The sequence below is a fragment of the Ursus arctos genome, unplaced genomic scaffold (assembly GCF_023065955.2).
Source record: "Ursus arctos isolate Adak ecotype North America unplaced genomic scaffold, UrsArc2.0 scaffold_21, whole genome shotgun sequence".
NCBI lineage: Eukaryota > Metazoa > Chordata > Mammalia > Carnivora > Ursidae > Ursus > Ursus arctos.
Window position 1 is genome coordinate 5,309,179 of NW_026622886.1, and position 17,932 is coordinate 5,327,110.

The 17,932-nt window shown below is 49.4% G+C and overlaps 2 long non-coding RNA genes across 2 annotated transcripts in view; one reads left to right on the forward strand and one right to left on the reverse strand.

The window, feature by feature from the left end:
• LOC130544437 (uncharacterized) overlaps window positions 1-13,764 on the forward strand; it is a 28,192-nt gene extending 14,428 nt beyond the window's left edge. Inside the window, exons 3-4 of the long non-coding RNA XR_008960710.1 lie at window positions 4,284-4,428; window positions 10,846-13,764. This is a non-coding gene — a long non-coding RNA (uncharacterized LOC130544437). The remainder of the gene's footprint in view (window positions 1-4,283; window positions 4,429-10,845) is intronic.
• On the reverse strand, window positions 7,086-9,899 carry LOC130544436 (uncharacterized). The gene is made up of 3 exons (XR_008960709.1): window positions 9,473-9,899; window positions 7,972-8,522; window positions 7,086-7,763 (listed from the first exon to the last, which is right to left on the reverse strand). It is a non-coding gene; the product is annotated as an uncharacterized LOC130544436 (long non-coding RNA).
• Window positions 13,765-17,932: the final 4,168 nt, after the last annotated feature.

Genomic DNA, 17,932 nt, shown 5'->3' on the forward strand with positions numbered 1-17,932 from the left:
GGGGGGTCTCAAAGCAGTAAACGGAGTGAGATTTAACTTTTTTTTTTTTTTAAGATTTTATGTATTTATTTGACAGAGAGTAAGAGCGAGAGAGCACAAGTAGGGGGAGCGGCAGAGGGAGAGGGAGAAGCAGACTCCTCGCCGAGCAGGGAGCCCGACGTGGGGCTCAATCCCAGGACCCTGAGACCATGACCCGAGTCAAAGGCAGACACCCAACCAACTGAGCCACCCAGGCGCCCCAAGAGATTTAACTTTTTAAAAACGATTTATTTATGGGCACCTGGGTGGCTCAGTCGTTGGGCGTCTGTCTTCGGGATCCTGGGATCGAGCCCCGCATCGGGCTCCCTGCTCAGTGAGCCTGCTTCTCCCTCTCCCTCTGCTGCTCCCCTTGCTTGTGCTCTCTGTCAAATAAATAAAAAGAAAACCTTAAAAAAAAAGATTTACTGAATGAGTTGAGAGAGAGAGAGAGGGTGTGTGTGTGCAGGCATTGGGGAGAGGCCCAGAAAGCAGACTCCATGCTCAACGCAGAACCTGACATGGGGCTCGATCCCAGGACCCTGAGATCAGGGCCTGAGCTGAAACCAAGAGTTGGATGCCTGACTGACTGTACCGTGCAAGCTCCCCAGAGTGCGATGTAATTTTTCAAAAATGAAAGCACATGCAAGGCAAAAAACAAACCCAAAAACAACACACACGAGGAACCCTTAAAAGAAAATTCACAAGATTCACGCATGTGCGGGCAAGACGAATGGGAACCAAGGAAGAAGGAAAGCATAAAGTAAATAAGAAAAGGATCTTGCATAAACTACCAAAGATCGTGGCTATCCCCTGAAAGTATGTCTACTCAACTGTGTTGTAGCTGGAGTTTCTTAGAGGCAGAATAAAAACAAATAACTACACTCGTAAACAGCTAAGCCTAGGGGAGGTAAGCTGAGGGTCACATCTCAGGCTTCTCTGCTCTATGTTCAAAACACTCCCCTCTGGCGTTGGCCAACCCTCAAAGCAACCCTCCATGTTGGACTCTCCTTTACCTTCCAGTGAGTTCTTTCTGGGAAGTCTCCTCAGCCACACGCTGAGAAGCCCGTGTTGGATGTGCCAGGACCTCCAGTCTTACCCGAATCACAGGTGAACACCACTTATGTCTCAAGAGGAGACCTAGATCATGGACCCCTTCGTGGCCCCATTTTGTAATCATTTATCGAGGGCCTGCTTGCTATGGGGCACAGGAACACAAAGAGGAACGATGGTGGTGAAAGGCCCTCTATTGGGGCGCCTGGATGGCACAGTTGGTTAAGCATCTGACTCTTGGTTTCGGTTCGGGTTGTGATCTTGGGGTTGTGGGATCAAGCCCCACATCGGACTCTGGGCTCAGTGTGGAGTCTGCTTGAGATTCTCTCTCCCTCTCCCTCTGCTCCTCCCCCTGCTCTCTCTCCAAAATAAATAAATAAATCTTAAAAGAAAAAAAAGCCCCTCTACGTATAGCGTAGAAAGCATCATTCTAGTGCCTCGTGAACATCAACCCCCTGAATCTATCTACACGCACGGAGATTGATGACATTGGCTGGTCGATCCTGGTGTCCCTAGAAAAGAAATGGATGGAGGGTCTACTGAATTCTTACTTGGTCTACGGAAGTGGAAGAATTCTCTGTCACGTGAACAGAGTGACCAAAGCAAAAGTCAATGCCCTCAGTCAGTTTATGTCCCCAGACACCTCGAATAAAGGGAAGCAGGCTCCCCTCGAGGAGGGACCACAGTACACCTCCAGGAAGTTCCCCTCTTCACCCCCGTGTTTATAGCAGCGTTATCTACAAGAGCCAAACTGTGGAAGCAGCCGAAGTGTCCATCGACTGATGAATGGATAAAGATGTGGTGTATATTATTATTATTATTATTATTATTTAAAGATTTTATTTATTTATTCAACAGAGACAGAGACAGCCAGCAAGAGAGGGAACACAAGCAGGGGGAGTGGGAGAGGAAGAAACAGGCTCATAGCGGAGGAGCCTGATGTGGGGCTCGATCCCACAATGCCGGGATCACGCCCTAAGCTGAAGGCAGACGCTTAACCGCTGTGCCACCCAGGCGCCCCAAGATGTGGTGTATATTATACAATGCACTAGTACTCAGCCGTCAAAAGACTGAAATCTTGCCATTTGCAATGACAATGGATGGAGCTAGAAGAGAGTATCATGCTAAGCAAAATAGAGAAGACAGATACCATCTGATTTCACTCATATGTGGAGTTTCAGAAACAAAGCAAACGAACAAAGGAAAAAAGAGACAAACTAAAAAACAGACTCTTAAGTATAGAGAACAAACTGCTGGTCACCAGAGGGGGGCGGGGGGGAACAGGTGAAGGGGGTTAAGAGCACATTTATCATGATGAGCACGGGGTCATGTGTGGAGGTGCTGAATCGCTACATCGTACACCTGAAACTAATGTAACACTGTATGTGAACTCAACTGGAATTAAAATTAGAAAAAATGATTAACAGAAAAGATCAATGTAAAAAAAAAGAAAGCAGTGTGAGCCATCGAAATTGGCCTTGCCATTTCTCTGGCAGGGAAAAAAATGGAGCTGATTTAGAACTGAAAAGAAAAATGGGTGCTACATGCATATATCAAATGGAAAGTAAAAAAGAAATAAAGTAACCAAGGCTGAGAATTTCTAACGGAGCTCAGTGAGAAAAGAGACAGATCTAAAAAAAAAAAAAAAAAAAAAGAACTTACACTCTAGAGCTTTCTCCCAATCTCCCCCAAAGGCACTTCCAGCCCTTTTCCAGGGTGACTGCGCATTCGGGAAAGGTGGTAATCAGACCTTTCTGGCTCTGAACTGATGGGAATCCCAGGAGACCCAGAACATCAGCAAGGCTTTTGGGGAGATCAGGTGATCCATGGAGTGTCAGCTCAGGTCTGTCTCACACTTGGCCAGATGGGCCCCCAAACCCATCCTGTGGTTAATTCCCCAGTTCTAGAATGTGTGATTGGAATAGACCCCCTCAGCAGCTGACAGAGTCCCCATAATGCAGACACTGCTGCCGTCCCCAACTTATAGACAGGAATGCTGAAGCATGGGAGAGTCCTTCACTCTCCCAAGGTCCCACGGCTGGAGGACAGGATTCAAACCATGGCAGTCCGACTCCAAAGCCACATCCTCAACATTCTACTGCCCTTAAGTGCTTGCAGCTTCGTAGGGAAGAGAAGCAAGGACACAGGTAATTGATGTGCCCTATAGCGTTGTAGCTGTAGAGATGAGTATAGGGGTTATGAGGGTCTGGGGGTGCGGGGGGTCAGCAAAGGGTTCCCAGCAGAGGTAGTGTCTAAACACAGTTTTGAAGGATGAGTTGGGGTTAGTGAGACTAAGGAGAGTGGGGGCCAAAGGCGCTCCAGATGGGCAGAGGGGCCCCTATAGAGGAGGGGGCGGTCACAGAGGGAGGGGTTACGGGTGGCTCAGGCTGTGGGAACTCGGGTGTGAGAGCTCATGGAACCTGGGACATGAAGGTGCCAGGGTCCCCAAGAGGGCTGCCAAGGGTGGGGTCCTGCTCCTGCCTCCTGGGGCCCAGCCCAGCCTGCCTTTCTTGCCACTGTAGCTTGTGACATCCGAGAGCATCCCCAACATGTGGTTTCTGTACACAAGACCTTGTGGTTAGTGTTTAGCAACACACTTTCATCTGAGAGTCAAGTTTTGTTAGTTTTGTTTTTGCTTCCTCTTTATTTATCGCCCTGGGCATTTTCTTGACCCCCACCCAAGGCCCTAAAAGGAAGACAAAAGCTCTTCAGAAAGCCTTGGAGGGCTGGTGGCCCTTTGTGAATGACTCTCATCCTGGTCACACGGACTGAAGTCCTTGGAGACCACATTTCTCTGGTCCTTTACAAACCAGCAACAGCCTGGGAAGTGAGGGAACACACTGCCCTGGGTCCTGGCCTTGGTTTAGAGGGAGAACGGCATGGAGATGTGACGGGTGCCTACTGGGTGGGGGGAGCCCCATACACTTCCGTTCCTTCTCTTAATCCTCACTTCCACCGGTGAGAGAGGGAGTAGTTCACTGGTTTCTCGGGTGAGGAAAATCTGGCACAGAGAGGTAAGTAAGCTGGCCAGATTTGCATAGCAGCACGAGGTGAGCGGAGCTGAAGCCTCGCACTGACTGTGATACCCGTCTTCCCCACGAGCCCACCCCGTGGCTTGAAGCATGGAGTTCCGTGTCTTTAGGTTGGTGGAACTTAGGGAAAGTAACTGAGAAACTAGAGAGGAAAGACTCATTATTTTCCTTTTCTGACTCCAGGGACTGGCATGAAATAATGCTGGCCAACACCGCTGAGCGCGCATCTGGGTCCAGACACTGTTCTGAGCACTTCGCTGGGACGGAGGCATCGAAACCTCAGCATACTTCTACTGACATAGGTGCCCGTACTGTTCTCATTTCACAGGTAAGGAAACTGAGCCACAGAAAGGGAAAGAAACTTGCCCATGACTGGCAGAGCTAGGATATGAAATGAAGCTGTCACTTAAAAAAAAAAAAAAAGCACTCACTTTTATTTATTTTTATTTAGTTGAGAGAGAGAGAGAGAGCAAGTGCATGCAAGCAGGGGGAGGGGCAGAGGGAGAGGGAGAAGGAGAGACGCGGACACGCCCTGAGCACAGAAGCTGGACATGGGGCTGGATCTCATGACCTGAGATCGTGACCTGAGCCAAAATCATGAGTCGGACGCTCAACCAACTGAGCCACCCAGGGGCCCCTAGAGCACTCTTTTTAATCAATCAAGCACTCTTTTTAATCTATCAATCAACCAATGTTTAATGGTGGTGAAACACACATAACATAAAATTTCCCATCTTCACCGTCTGTAAGTGAATAGGTCACGGGCACGAAACGCGTTCACACTGTTGGACAACCATCACCACTGTCCACCGCCAGAACTTTTTTCCACTTGCAAAATGAACTGTGTCCCCATTGAACGCCGACTCCCCATCTGCCCTTCCCTGCAGCGCCGGGAAGGGGCATTTTTTTTTTTTTCCAATTAGGCTCCACACCCAGCATGGAGCCCAGTGAGGGGCTTGAACCCAAGACCCTGAGATCAAGACCTGAGCTGAGATCAAGCGTCAGATGCCTCCTCCATGGAGCCCCCCAGGCGCCCATGTGGCATTTTATTCTCTGTCTCTGCGAAGCTGACTCCTCTAGGTACCTCACCGAAGTGGAATCAGAAGGTCTTTGTCCTTCTGTGACTGGCTCATTTCACTAAGTAGAACGTCTTCCAGGTTCATCCGCGCTATGGCCTGGGTCAGAACTGTCTTGTCTTGGAGGCTGAGCGAGATTCCACTGTGTGTGTGTACCATACCTTGTTTGGGTGCTTCTGCCTCTTGGCTAATGGGAGCAAGGCCGCTAGAAACAGGGATGTGCAACTAGCTCTTCGAGACCCTGCTTTCAGTTCTGTGGGACGCACAGAAGTCCAGAGAGCACGCTTCACCGCCTTTCCTGCCTCTTAGCAGAAACGCCACTGGCTTCTCAGGCTGTCCTGTGAGGCCTCCTTGCAGGGAGACTCAGGCCAGGGGCCATTCCAGGGAAGTCCATGTAATCACAGAAGGGGCTCCTGTCCTTCCCCGTGTGCCCCCCACAGAGACTGGTTTCTTTTCAGCTGCTCTCCTCAGCTTGAGAAGCTCCTGTCTGACGTGATGTGGTGTGACATGCAGTGAAGGAAACTTCCAGCCACAATCCGCTCAGGAGTCAGGCTCTCTGGACCCAAATCTGACCTTGATGCTATCCGGCCTTATGGCCCCAGCGAAGTTCCTGAATCACCCTGTGCCTTATTCGGTCAACTGTAACATGGGGTCGTCATCCCCAGCAACCCCTCTCAGTACCTCGTGTACGGAACCTGTGAGCAAACCCCGGAAGTGCTCAGAACGGCCCCGGGCCCGTGGCAGGCACTCACTCAGCACACGTCTGCCATACGTCCGGCAGGCCAGAACCCACGAGGAGCAGCCCCCGGGAGCGCCGAGCACTCCAGGGCTGACCCTCGAAACACCGGGGCTAAGTCTCAGCTCTGTCACTTCCTGTGTGACTTTGGGCAAGTGACCTTCTCTCTCTGAGCTTAGCTCTCTTTGTCATTCAGAGATGGTTCGGCTGCCCCTGCTTGACTCCCAGGGAGGAGATCAAATGAGACCCGAGTGTCTCTGAAGCCCTTCTAGAACCTGCCTCAGGCCCCACTTGCTCTGTGGGGGTCCTTTGTCCCCAGCTCATGAGGGGCAGGCTCAGCATCTCACACTTGACCCTCAATAGATGTCCCTCCGAAGCCACGCATCATCTGACCAATGGTGCTACCGGACCCCAGGGCTCTGTCTCCCAGCCGTTCGCAGGGCAGACGCCAACCTTGGAACCGAGAGGGAATTTATTGGCTCACACACACCTGGATGCAGGGATGGGATGCTGTGAACAGGTCCCTCTCTCCGTCCCTTAGCCCTGCTTTTCTGCAGTCAGGGCTTATTTTCAGGTGGGCTCTCACTACGGGACAGCAGACAGGCACTAGCTCTCCAGTCTCACATCAAGCCAGTTAGCAACCTCAGTGGAAAGAGAGCTGCTTTCTCTAAGTAGTTGCAGCAGACATCCCGGGGCTGCCTCCCACCTCCCAGACTTGATCCCCAAACTGTCTCAGAACATATCCTGGGCTTCCGGTTGGTCAGGTCTGAGTCACGGTCCTACCCTAGCCCCATGTCCACCATGGGGACTAAGAAAGGGTGACCAGTGGCTCCCTGAAGGAGAATCGAGGTGCTGTTATCAGAAGCTGGGGCAGGCAGGGACAGGTTTTCAGAGCCCTGGACAGGAAACCTAGACTCTTGTCCAAGTTCTGTCATTCACTCCCCACATGGCCCTGAGAAAGTCACTGTCCCTTTCTGAGCCTGTTCCCTCATCTGTAAAAGAGGGATAGACTCCATCAGTGGGTCACAAACCTGGCTGCTGCTAGAATTACCTGGTAAGCTTTTAAAAATGTAGATTGCCTGGTGCCATCTTACACTGTTCTGAGTCAGGAGTTCTGGGGGAGGACCAAGGACTCTGCATTTTTTTTTTTTTTTAAGATTTTATTTATTTATTTGACAGAGATAGAGACAGCCAGCGAGAGAGGGAACACAAGCAGGGGGAGTGGGAGAGGAAGAAACAGGCTCATAGCAGAGGAGCCCGATGTGGGGCTCGATCCCAGAACGCCAGGATCACGCCCTGAGCTGAAGGCAGACGCTTTAACCGCTGTGCCACCCAGGCGCCCCAGACTCTGCATTTTTGACCACAACCCAAAGATTCTGATGTGTTTCGACTTTCAGAACTCACTGGATGAGATGACTCCTGAGGCCCCTCCCTCTGGATGACTCCCTAATGTCCTCTGGTTCTAAAGTGAATTAATGTGGGTCAAAGGCTGAGCAGAAAGATGGTGGCAGACTCAGCAATGCTCACCAAATACTCCAGTCGCTCCCCAGCACCTGCCGCACCCTTCCACTTGGGCGGGGCCCAGGATGGTTCTGACCAATGAGATGTGAGTGAAAAGGGCACACGTCCCTTCCAGGAGGAGGCAGGTGAAAGTTCATGTGCTCCCCGCCGCCTTGATGAATAATTCGTGAACAAAACCTGAATTTCAGGGTGACGGTCACACACAGTAAAGATGTGACAGTGGACACAGGAGGGCAAGTGGGCTGGGGCCTTGATGTTCTTCCTTCCTGCCTCTTCCGGCTGAATGGAAACCTCCAGGGTAGGGTGGTGGTAGTCGGTTCGGACCGTGGCCTGCAGAGGAGGAAGAACAGGAAGGTCGTCCAAAGGCCAGAGGCATCCCAGGACTGTTGGAGAAGTGTGGGCGTGGATTGGCTGGACATCCCATGGCTCATCGATACCCATGTAAGGCACTAGGGTTGGGGGAATGCTAATACTCCATAATGAGGTATTCGTCCTTATCCGGGTTGGAGGGCAAGCCCAGCGGGGAGGAGTGACTCACCCTGAGTCCTGAATACCTCTGATGCCCAGGGAAATCCAGTCCAAAGGCTGCCTTATCCAGGTCATCTCCTTCCATAGACCATGACTTCAGAATGGCTTCAAGAGTGTTGACACCAATGGATGGTCACTCCTTTCAGAGGTGACCCCTTGTTGGGGTTTGGAAATTTTCCCATGGGTCTTAGGGAGAAAAATCATGACTCTGACGTTTCATGGTGAACTCTGGCATTTGTGGACACAAGGTTATTCTTTCCATGCGGGCTTCTTCTTACCCCAGACAAGGCCTCTACTCATGAGATTAAAAATCAGTTTTAAATTTTTAATTCATTATGTTTTGATTTTTATTATTTATTATATTTATATAATTAGTTGTATTTCCATTTTTAATTTAAATTTTATTTATTTAAAAAAAATAATACATTCCTGACGCCTGGGTGGCTCATTTGGTTTGGCGTCTGCCTTCGGCTCAGGTCATGATCCCAGGGTCCTGCGATCCAGTCCCGCATCGGGTTCCCTCCTCAGTGGGGAGTCTGCTTCTCCCTCTGCACCTCCCCCCTTGCAAAAATAAATAGATAAAATCTTTTTAAAAAATAATATGTTACGGTTCTCTCTCTCCCTCTCCCCCTCCCCGCCTCTAAACGAAAAGAAAAACTTGTTTGGGAGCTGGTAATAATAGGTACCGTTTATTAAAATTTGTTGCGTGTTGGGCATATAGCAGGCGCTCTCCACACACCATTTTCCCAATGTCCACAATGACCCTATAAACTTGGTATATTCCAGGAGAGGAAACTGACCTTTGAACAGATAAAATAACATGTCCGAGGTCACCCAGAATAAAAGGCAGAGACAGGGCCAACATCACGCTTTTTTCCAGTGTGCTGGCTGCCTGTAATATCACTAATTGACATTGGTATAATGTTTTCCTATTTATAAACTGTGTCATAACACATTTAAGGCTCACGACTAACTTGTGGGGCAGGCAGGGAAGATATTATCATTGTATCCAGAGTACAGGTAATGAAACTGAGGTTCCAGGAGGACCTATGGTTCTAGGATCACAGGGCTTGGCCCTGTGCCAAGTGCCTTATAAACCTGAATTCATTTAATCCTAATGACAGCCCTTGGAATTTTTTACTTTAGAGTTGAAGAAAGCAAGAGTCAGAGAGGTAAAGTGACCCGCCTAAGGTCACACGGCAAATAAATGGGAAAACCAGGAGTGGGTCACCTGGTCTGTCTAACCTCAAAGCGATACTCTTCTAATTGTCAAGCATTATGGCTTGCAGAGATCAAAATCTGTGTTTTCATTTGACTAGTCCATCCATCCTAACATTGGAGCCAGGAGGGTAGTGATACTACTCCCATTTTCCAGGTGAGGAAGCTGAGGCCTTAGCAAGATGTCAGGGATTGCCCAGAAGGCAGGCACACAGCTAACAAGTGGCAGAGGCAGGATTTGAGCCTGCTTCTGATTCTCTCTGGGGCTTTTCCCCCACACCCAGTAGACAGACCTTGGACCTGCTTCCGATGAAGCCACGTTCGGCTTTCACATCAGCTGGGCCACGTCTGCCGGTAATGACTTCACCGAAGATTATGTGAGCACCTGGCAGGAAGGACTCGGAGGGAGGGAGAGGGTCAGCCCCCAGTCCAGGCGAAATGACCTCTAGCTGTCCTTCAAGCCTCAATATCAGTCCCCTTTACGTCCCCGCCCCCAATTCTCCAGCTCCCGCGGTTTCCAAGTTCTTCTTGCCCCTGGCAGAAATTTTCCAGACTTTTCAGCGCCCAGGTAGTAAAGGGGAACCCGGCTGACCTGTTGCTGCACCTCGCGACCATTGGGAGCGGAATTCGATTCAAATTTGCATAACGTGCTCGATTGGCTCATGCAACCGGAGTGGGCGGGCCCAATTAAGCCTACCTGTCAGAGGGTGGAGCGCGCAGGACTTCTGCGCAGGAGTGGAAGGGCCAGCTGGCCGCGGTGAATGAGGCCCTGCGTCCTATTGGTGGGTCAGCGGCATGGACCGCCTACACCCCACACAGCCGCTTCCCAAGTGCGGCCTCCTGTAAACGTGCATCTGCTGGAGGGGCACAAAACACGGTAACCTCGGTTACTTCTGCGGGACTTCCTTGGGGAGGAGATGTGGCGGGGGAGGGCAGCAGTGGGAGGGAGATTTTCAACGTAAAGCCTTTTATGCTCAAACTGAACCGTGGGGGTTTTATTAAAACAAACTTTAAAAAATGTATGTATTATTTGGGGGGGGCTGGCTGCCTCAGTCGAGGGGCATGAGACTCTCGATCTCCCGTTGTTGTTCCAGCCCCACTTTGGGGGTAGAGATTACATTAACAATGTAATTTAAAAAAAAAACAGTTATTTTAAAAATAAAATTAAAAATATGTATTATTTAAAAATGTATATTTAACTTAAAATATGTATTTAAATGTTATGTTTTTAGAGTTTCTCATGGTGTGTACATATATGTGGTCCACATATATGTGCACAGACATACGCATATAGATATAGATACAGAGAGATGGATAGATTTTTCTTTTTAAGTAGGCTCCACCCGCAGCCTGGAGCCCAACATGGGGCTTGACCTCACGACCCTGAAAGCAAGACCTGAGCGGAGATCAAGAATCCCAGGCTTAACCGACTGAGCCACCCAGGTGCCCCTGGAGACATCTTAGGACACTGTCAGAGAACTTTTTAGCCTGGCATTCAAAGCCCTCTACAGCCTGCCCTATAGCCTCTTCCCAGCTGCCCATCAACCCTGAACCCAAAGCTACAGTCCCACAGATTGGTCTCTGTGCCCAATCACCTTTCTGTCCCGACTTTGCCCCGACCTTGTCCTTGCCTTTGCCTCAACACAGACACTCTCTTTCCTTACAGCTCCATCTTCGAAGCCTCTGGGATCACTGAGCCTCCTCCCTGATCCACACGTAAGAGTTGATCTCTGCCTCCTCTGTGCTTCCAGGCACTTGGTTTATACTTGTCTGAGCGCACTTGTCAAAATGTCCAGCCACACCCCCCCCGTGGTCCCCATTGTTTCATCAGCCCACCTCCCCAGCTTTGGCCCAGTGTCATTTATTGATTTGACAGACATTTATTGAGCACCTGCTCGGTGATAGATCAGGGAACCAACTCTAAGTTCTTCTCTCCTGGACTTCATGTTTTAGTGAAGACAAAGAGTTCATGGATAAACCGACACAGTGTACCATTTGTTAGGTGGTGACAAACGCTTGGAATCAACTAAAGCAGGGAAAGGGGCTACCCTAGACAGGGATAGTGATTCTCGTTTGGCTTAGGGGTGGTTGTGTGGGGGTGACATTTTAGCAGCAATCTGTTGAAGTGAGGAGGGCATCGTGCAGTTATCTGGAGAGTTCCAGGCTGAGGAAGGGAAAGGCGGAATAGTCGTGGCCAGTGTATGCCCAGCAAATGGATGTTGAATTAAATTGGACGATGGAGGAGCACCTGGCTGGCTCAGTCGGTGGAGCATGTGACTCTTGATTTCGGGGCTGTGGGTTCGAGCCTCATGTTGGGTGTAGAGATTACTTAAAAATAATAAAAAATAAATAAGATAAATTGGACAATGGAGGGGGGGAGAGAAGATGGTCACTGGTCCAGGAGAGCGTGAGGACAGCTTCTTATATTCTCCAGGAGTGGTGACCCTGGCCTCTACCCAAATGAAAGCTATAACCAGTAGCACAACCTTTGGAAGCCATACCCAGTAAGTTTGGGTTCTCTAGAGAGGCAGCATGGAACTGCGGGAAGGAGAACCTGGCTCGGAGTTCAACCCTGGTTTGGGCCCTTATCTGTGTTACAGATACTGTATTAAATTTTTCACATACCTTATCTCCCTTACTACTCAGAACAACATTTTGAGGTATGCGTGGTGGCTTACAGAGGTTCAGGAACTTACCAAAAGCTACACTGTCAATAAAATCCATTAATATGCCATGAAGTCAATGTCATGACCAACATTTTAAACAATGAAATGGATTAGAAGATACCAGAGTACTGGGGGGAAACGTGTTTCACTTATGTGAGTGTATTTGTATTATAAGATATATTCCTCCAATATATGGTGGTTTGAAGGTAAAGAAACAAAAACTTTAAGAACACTGTTTTGGACACTGCCATGGATAAAGCACCTGCGTGTACTGCTTTGCTATGGGGCTGTTATTGGAATGTAACGAACCAGGCAGCAGACCTGAAATTGCTCAGTGACCCTGGTTCGTCAGACCTCTCTGCTGGCCTGATGCTATGGACAGGACTACTGGATTAATACTTCTCCTCCTCTTTCGTCTTCTCCTCCTCTGTCTTCTCCTTCTTCTTCTGGTCCTAGAAGACCACATCTAGCCCTGTTCTCTCTGCTGCATGGCTCTCAGGCCAGCCTCCAACCAACTATCTCCAACTCCAGGCTAAACAACAGTAAAAGTGAAAACTTTTTGTCCAAACAAAATTCAGCACACGGATGTTCACAGCAGCTTTATTCATAATTGCCAAAACTTGGAAGCAACCAAGACGTCCTTTGGTGGGTGAATGGATACACTGTGATAGATCCAGATAATGGTCTGTTATTTAGCACTAAAAAGAAATGTGCTATCAAGCCATAAAAAGGCATGGAGGAACTTTAAATGCATATAATTAAGTGAAAGAAGCCAATCTAAAGAGGCCACATACATACGGTATGATTCCAACTATATGACAACTGGAAAAGGCTAAACTGTGGATACAGTAAAAAAAAAAAAAATCAGGGGTTGCAGGCGTAGGGGTAGAGGCGGAACAGGCGGAGTACGCAGGATTTTTAAGGCAATGAAAAAACTCTGTATGATAGTATAATGATGGATTCATGTTGTTATACATTTGTCCAAACCCTCAGATCGTACGCCCCCCCAGAGTGAACCATAATGTAAACCACGGACTCTGGGTGATGAGGACGTGTCAATGTAAGTTCGTCACTTGTAACAAACAAGCAAAAACAAACCCACTAATAAGGGTTCTGGTCACCAGTTCCAGTATGTGTGGGGCGGGTGGGGGAAGAAGGTCCCCATACCAACAAGCAATGCCCCAGACACCAGCGGAGTGCCCTACAGTTCAGCTCAATTCTGTCACTTCTACCTGGAGACCGGTTGGATCCCATGGGTGAAGGGCTCAGTCCTACAAGACTGCCCCTCCCCCCACCCCCACTTCAGATGCCAGTCACAAGTCCAGGTTGTCACCTGTGCCTCTGACCCATGAGATAGAGATCAGAGGTTCCAAAGACCCCCCCACCCATCTTGGGTCCATTAATTTGCTAAAGCTGTTCCTAAAACTCAGGAAACCTGTTTATTCACTAGGTCACTGGTTTTTTATGAAAGGCTGTAACTCAAGCATAGCCAGAGGGAAGAGAGGCATAGGGCAAGGTGTGGGGAGAGGGTATGGAACTTCCATATCACTCTTGGAATCTTCCTGTGTTCACCAACCGGAAGTTCTTTGAACCTCCTCGTCTTGGGTTTTTATGGAGGCTTCATTCCAAGGCACCACTGATTAAATCACCAGCCATGAGCCCCTGATTTCAACCTCCTGCGCCCCTCCCCTCCCTGGAGGTCAGGGGGGTGGGACTGAAAGTTCCAACCCTCTCTGCACTTGGTTGGCTCCACTGGCAACCAGCCCCCATCCTCAGGTGCTTTCCAGAAGTCACCTCCTTAATGTAACAAAAGACGCTTTTGTGGCTGTCAACACTTAGGAAATTCCAAGCGCTTGGGAGCTGTGAGCCTGGAACCTTGACCGAGAGCAAATGTGGGAAATACATTGTGTTCTCTGAATGTCCAGCTATATTTGTTTTTTATAAATAACAACATCACGGCCACTCCGGGTGGGAGGTGTTAATGACGGGGGGACTGTGCACAGGTGGGGGATAGGTGGGGGTATCGCCACTTTTTCTGTGAACCTAAAACTGCTCTAAAAAATAAAGTCTTTTGGGGCACCCAGGGGGCTCAGTCGGTGAAGCGTCTGCCTTCAGCTCAGGTCCTGATCTCAGGGTCCTGGGATCCAGCCCCTGCATTGGGCTCCCTGCTCCGCGGGGAGTCTGCTTCTTCCTCTCCCTCTGCCTCTCCCCATCGCTCGTTCTCTCTCTCGCTCTCTTTCTCTGTCAAAATAAATCTTTAAAAAAATAAATTTTAAAAAACAAAAATAAAAAATAAAGTCTTATTTTTTAAATTGTTTTTTAAAATTTTATTTATTTATTTTTATTTATTATTCAGTGCAGTTGAAGCGTTGCTCAGAAAGGGGCCCAGGCACCAGAGGTCCTGGGCTTGAAGCCTGGCTCCACCCCTTATTAATTCTGTGGTGTTGGGCCAGTCCCTCAACCTCTCTGTGCTGCTGTGGCCGCATTTGTACCATTTGGAATTGCAAGAGACCTACCTCTAGGGCCGCTGTGAGCATTTGGGCAGTGAGTATCTAGAAATGTTCTGAGCGAACACATCCTGGCCCATCCCGTGGGCCAGCTGGGGAGAGAGGGGCTGTGGGTAAGCGGAGGAGGAATATCCAGCCCCCTGCAGACCCACTAAATGTGACATTGACATTTACTGGGAGGGCTGCCTCTGGCCTCGGCACTCACACTTCCTCAGTGGGAGCCCTTTGCCCAGTTTACAAGGAGGCCCCCAGCTGTGAGCCCGCACCTCACCTTGGCCGCTACCTCCCTGTCTTGCCCGACAGCACTTTGTGGTTTTGTCCCCATTTCCTTGGGCGAAAGGACTTCAAGGTAGACAGGGTCCTGGTGGGCCAGACAGCGCTTCCCCAGTCACTCCTGTCTGTTTGCTGGGGTCTCTGCCCGTCTGGCTGGTGCTTGGGCATTGCTTCAAACCTTCTCTTATCTCCAGAGTCTTGCAAGTCACTCTGTCTCCACATTGGCCGAGCTAACCGTATGCACAGACAGCCCTCGCATTTTTAAAGCACCTTCCCAAGCATTTTATCTGATGAACTTCACGAAACCAATCTTGGGAGAAGGGGCATGGAAACACTAAGGCCCAGAGTGGTCAAGTGACTGGCTTAGGATCACACAGCGAGGAAGTGGCAGGGTTGGCACCTCAGTCCAGCCCTCTTTCTAAATAACAATAATGTTATAATAATGTTATAATAACAATGTGGGGTGTGGGTGGCACCCAGTGTGGGCCAGGTGTTGCCTAGTCTCATTTAATTCTCACGAGTGCTTCTCAGGTTTTGCCTTCCTATGAATCCCCTGGGCCTGATGTTATGATGTAGATTCTAATTTCAGGGGTCGAGGCTGGGGCCCAAGATTTTTTTTCCTTAAAAATTTTATTCGAGGGAGAGCACGCAGGCACCTGCTCAAGCTGGGGGGAGGGGCACAGGGAGAGGGAGAAGCAGCTGAGCAGGGAGCCCAATGTGGGGCTCAATCCCAAGATCCTGAGATCCTGACCTGAGCCGAAGGCAGACGCTTCACCGACTGAGCCACCCAGGTGCCCCGAGAGTCTGCATTTCTAGCCATCTCCCAGGGGATGCTGAGGCCGCTGGGCTCAATGGACTACACGGTGTGGATAGCCAGGACCCTTTCAGTGTCCTGTGAGGTTGAAATCATCACCCTTGTTTTTTCAGGTGAGTAGCTGGAGGCTCCAGGCAGTTAAGAGAAAGCTCAAGACCACCCAGCTAGTAGGTGGGAGAGCAGAGATTCAAACTCAGGTGTCTGGGTGTCAGTCAGATCCTGTGCGTTTGTCTTTCTGTTCCAGTTGCTTTGGCACTGGGGGTCCAGGTTGCTTTGACTCCGAATGGCTGAAATCCTGTGACGTCACCCTGAGTCCATTGCCGCCCAGCTGGGCAGGGCTGCCAAGATGGCGTCCCATCTTGGAATGGATGTCATACAGCATGGCCTGACCCACCGGCAAGGGACACACCAGGCCCATGAAGTCCTTTGCCACACAGAAATAAATAGGGCCAAATGTTAAAAATGCACCCTCCAAGGGAGGAGAGGCTGAGAGACACTCCCGCTAGTCAAACATGCCAAGGTTGGCTGCAGGGAACGTGTGTGGTGCTCAGAGGAGGCCACGCTTTGTCACAGCATGGGTGTGGGATGGGTGCACCTGCTGGTGGTTCTCACCTTCAAATACCTGTTTCCACGGAGCTGGGAGAGACAAAGGTCACTTCATTTTTATTTATTCATATTCTTTTTATAACAGCTTTATTGATATATAGTTTATCACGTACCATAAAATTCACCCTTTTAAAGTATACAGTTCAGTGGTTTTTTAGGATAGTCACAGAGTTGTGCAACCATCACCACTCTCAAATTCCAGAACATTTTCATCATCCCCCCCCCCAAAAAACTCCGTACCCATTAGCAGTCACTCCCCGTTCTGCCCTCCCCTCAGCCCCTGGCAGCCACTCATTGACTTTCTGACCCCATAGATTTGCCTAACATGGACATTTCATATCAATGGAATCCACAATATGTGGTCTTTTGTGACTGGCATCCTTCCCTTAGAGGAAGGAAGGGTTCCCCCATGTTGTAACGTGTGTCAGAATTTCATTCCTTTTTGGGGCGCCTGGGTGGCACAGCGGTTAAGCGTCTGCCTTCGGCTTAGGGTGTGATCCCGGCGTTACGGGATCGAGCCCCACATCAGGCTCCTCCGCTATGAGCCTGCTTCTTCCTCTCCCACTCCCCCTGCTTGTGTTCCCTCTCTCGCTGGCTGTCTCTATCTCTATCAAATGAATAAATAAATAAATAAAATCTTTAAAAAAGAATTTCATTCCTTTTTATTGTCAAATAACATTCCATTCTATGAGCAGGCCACATTTTGCTTATCCATTCGTCAATTCGTGGACATTCGAGTTGTTTCCTTTCTTCTTTCTTTCTTTTCTTTTTTTTTGCTCTTATGAATAATGCTGCTGTGACAAGTGATGGTGTGGACATATGTTTCCATTTCTCCTGGCTAGATACCTGGGAGTGGCATTTCTAGATCAGCTGGTAACTGTTTACTAGTATGAGGAACTGCCACACTTACTGCAAAGTGGCTGCACCTTCTTACCATCCCGCCAGCAAGAGACGAGGGTTCTGATTTCTCCATGATTTGAATTTGTTCATTTACTTTTTTTTAAGATTTTATTTATTTGACAGAGAGAGACATAGCGAGAGAGGGAACACAAGCAGGGGGAGTGGGAGAGGGAGAAGCAGGCTTCCCGCCGAGCAGGGAGCCCGATGCGGGACTCGATCCCTGGACCCTGGGATCACGCCCTGAGCCGAAGACAGACGCCCAACGACTGAGCCACCCAGGCGCCCCTGTTCATTCACTTCTAACGCTGCTCAGTGGAAACCGAGACTTCGTCTGAGCTGCGCCAGGTGGAGTAACTGTTCAGTGACGGTGGCGGACTGAAGCCAGCCGGCCCTTGAAAGCAGGCGGGTCTGGCCTTGAGGGCGGGTCCTCCCACTGAGGCTGTGTGTTTTTGGTAGTCGCGTAACCTCTCTGAGCTAGTTTCTCTCTTGAGACCCTAAGTACGATCTCATAGTAGAGATCACAGGTGAGTAGAATTTGAGAAGCTTTGGGTAACCTTGCCCTCCTTTTTCTTTTTTTTCCCCAAATCATCCATTCTTGGGGGCACCTGCCTGGCTCAATCCGTTGGGCAAGGGACTCTTGATTTTGACTCCGGTCAGGTCCTGGGATCCAGCCTGGGCCTCAGGCTCCAAGCTCAGCAGTCTGCTTCTCTCCTCCCTCCCCCATGCTCAAGTGCTCTCTCTCTCTTTCTCTCTCAAATGAATACATAAATCTTTGAGTAAGTAAGTACATAAGTAAACAAAATAAATCATCCACTCCCAAAGGCTTAAATTCCCACTTGCCCTTCCAAGGGACCCGCTGGTGGTAAAGAGGCGCATACTTGGAAACAAATAGGTCTAGATTTTTTTTTAAGATTTATTTATCTATTTGAGAGAGAGAGAGTGAGAGAGCGAGCACGGGGGTGAAGGGCAGAGGGAGAGGGAGAGAGA